Below are 3,110 nucleotides of genomic sequence, written 5' to 3'. Positions count from 1 at the left end.
TCATTTTTCTTGGAAATTTTTTCCGGAAAACGGCCCATTTTCCGCAACTAAACGCACCCTAAACCATTTGTTTTTTAAGTTTGAGGTGACAACTAGAAGATGGAATGCAATGTTTAGTTGGCTTGATGTTAATGTGGTTTCAGCTAGAGCTATGTTTGATGCTATTGATGAGTATCATGGTTCTGTGAAAAAAAATAAAAAATAAATAAATAAAATCATTGATGCTTTTGCATGTATTAAGATTAGAAAACATCAAATTGTTGATGTGATAAAGGATTTTTTTTTTCTTATGGTTTTGTAATCGAAATAATAAATGCTCTAGAAATTGGGTTTGTTGGTTACAAGTTACAACAACCTTTAGACATTTTGTAATTGGTTTTTTTGCCTTCTATAGCTTCTTGCTAGAATCTTTTTCTAATATATGGCTGTTTAAAAAAAAAAAAAAAAAGAATGGCAACTTCGGCTACATTGAGCCATTTGAAATTTTCACACTTGTCCGACAATTTTTATGACATGTTAAAAAATATGTTTTTCATAAGATACAACTATATGAAACTAGACTTTATTGGAAATAAGTGGTTTTTGCACAATTACAAAATATGTTTTTTTTTCATATGACACAACTATTTCATGCATGATTTTGAACAACTATTAACTATTGACTACGACATACAAAATTCTTTAGCTACTCAAAAGTTTAGCTCCAAACAAACAAAATCATCTTAAAACTTACCAAAAATCCTTACAAGAACAAGATCCATCCACAAAGTGATGAAACCGACTATTATCTCTAAGAATAATCTCTCTCCCTTCAACTTTAGACATCAACTTAATTGCAGAGTGACAATCAACACAAACTCTTAAATTCTTCTTCACAATAATCGGTTTCCCAATAGGCATCCTTATAAGTGCATACGCTATTGCAATCCTCTCACTATGATGATTCAAAATCTTCACCTTCATATCATAATCCAAATCAAATGGAACAGATTCAACATCAGGAACATATCCAACTTCAATTATCTTCCTCAAAAGATCATCAAGTTTCAAATCAATCTCCTTTTTATCCCCATGGCACAAATCTTCAACTCCAAAAACATGAACTCTGTTATCAACATCAACCCAACTACACCCCTTGAGTTTTTTCACATTTTCATCTTTCATCATCTTTCTAACACTTTTCACATCCTCCCATTGTTGTTCTTTTGCGTATATATTCGAAAGTAAAACATGGGCCCCACTGTTTAAAGGGTCGATAATCTTTAAACTTTTGGATGCAAGCTCTCCCCTTTCTTTATCACCATATTTTCTACAAGAAGCTAAAAAAGAACACCATGCGTAGGCGTTTGCCTCAAATGGCATACTTTTTATAAAAACTTCAGCTTCTTTAAGCTTCCCTGATCTTCCCAACAAGTCAATAACACAAGAGTAATGTTCTGATTTAGGTTTTACACCATAGATTGTTTCCATGGAGTTGAAGTAGCTTAATCCTTCTGTTGATAACCCTGAATGGCTACATGCGTTTAGAAGATTTATAAATGTGACTGAATTTGGTTTAATGTCATGCAATAACATCTTGTCAAATACATCTATAGCTTTGTGCCCTAATCCATGGTGAGCAAACACACCAATCAATGAATTCCATGTGTACTCATTTGGTTTAGAGATTTTGTCAAATGCTTGAAGTGAATGATCAAGCAAACCACATTTCCCATACATGTCAACAATGATGGAAGAAACAAAAGGGTCTTGATCAAGATTGTATTTTAACACTAGGGCATGAAGTTGGACCCCTTGTTCAAGTGTAGCATGATTAGCACAAGCTTTGATTAAGCTAGAAAAGGTGAATTCATTAGGTTCAACTCTTTGTCTTTTTAGCTCAATGAAAATAGTGAATGCCTTCTCGATTTGATCAGATTCAACATATCCATCAATCAAAGAAGTATAGGAAACGATATTTGTACATTTAGAGTTGATGTTGAGCAACTGTGAACCACTATCCATGTCTCCTAGTTTACAATACATGTCCATAAGTGCATTGCCCACAGAAATATGTTGTTCAAATCCCAATTTTGTAACAAAGGAATGAAGAGATCTTCCAATGTTATATGCTTTTAAAGGTCCACAAGCACAAAGTGTACTACAAAGAAGATGTTGATCGATTGTAACATCTTCAGTCAGCATCTTCTTAAAAGAAACTAGTGCTTCTTCGTTATAACCATTTTTTGCATACCCATTAATCATTGAGTTCCATGAAACTTCATCTTTAGAAGGCATCTCCTCAAAAACCATACAAGCCTCAATGATAGACCCACATTTTGAGTACATGTCTGCTAAATTACTACCCACAAAAAGCTCAAAACTAAACCCAACCTTAAGAGCAAGACAATGGATTTGTTTACCAATTTGGACAGATTTGAGAGACGAGCAAGCTTGAATCACACTGGAAAACGCAAATTGGTTTGGGCTTTCACCGGAGACGCACATTCCACAAAATGTGGTAATTGCTTTTGTGAACTCAGAATTCTGAGAAAACGCAGAGATCATAGCAGTCCAAGACACCAAGTTTCTTTGAGGCATTTCATCGAACAGCCTATGGGCGTACCCGAGTTGGCCGCATCTTGCATACATTGACATGAGATGATTGATAAGATATGTGGATGATGGGTACCCAGAGGTGATGAGCTGCGCATGAAGTAGCTTTCCATTAGATAACTGTTTGGATTGGGCGTAGGTTTGAATAATGTGCGCCAAGGTATTCGAGTGTTTTTGCAAGTGTTTGGTTAACATTCGAAATGTCATAACAAATTACGCCTCTCACTTCTTCCCAGATCGCTCCGTCGTCGCCCGCCTATCCTTCTCGTCGCTGTCTCCATAAGCTATCAGTCAAAACAAGATGTAGTGGGTGATAGAGTTGAATCAGTGAAGAAATAGGAGGGGAGTTGATGGATCGAGGGTTTAGAGGGTGTTTGGATAAATATATTTTTATATTTATCTTATTAAAACAATTTTTTTTTAAAATAATAATAATAATAATTTTCTTATTTATAAGAACTAAAAAACAATTATCATGCAAAGGATTTATGGCAGTTTCTAAAGGAAAATAAAAA

The 3,110-nt window shown here is 34.6% G+C and overlaps 1 pseudogene; it reads right to left on the bottom strand.

Annotated features, from left to right (window-relative positions):
- Positions 1-696: 696 nt before the first annotated feature.
- On the bottom strand, positions 697-3,110 carry LOC145007997 (pentatricopeptide repeat-containing protein At4g14850 pseudogene; annotated as a pseudogene).

The sequence above is a fragment of the Lactuca saligna genome, chromosome 8, assembly GCF_052625555.1.
Source record: "Lactuca saligna cultivar CGN05327 chromosome 8, ASM5262555v1, whole genome shotgun sequence".
NCBI classification, from domain to species: Eukaryota; Viridiplantae; Streptophyta; class Magnoliopsida; order Asterales; family Asteraceae; genus Lactuca; species Lactuca saligna.
Note: the sequence above shows the minus strand (reverse complement) of the source record. Positions and strands in the feature narration are given on the sequence as shown.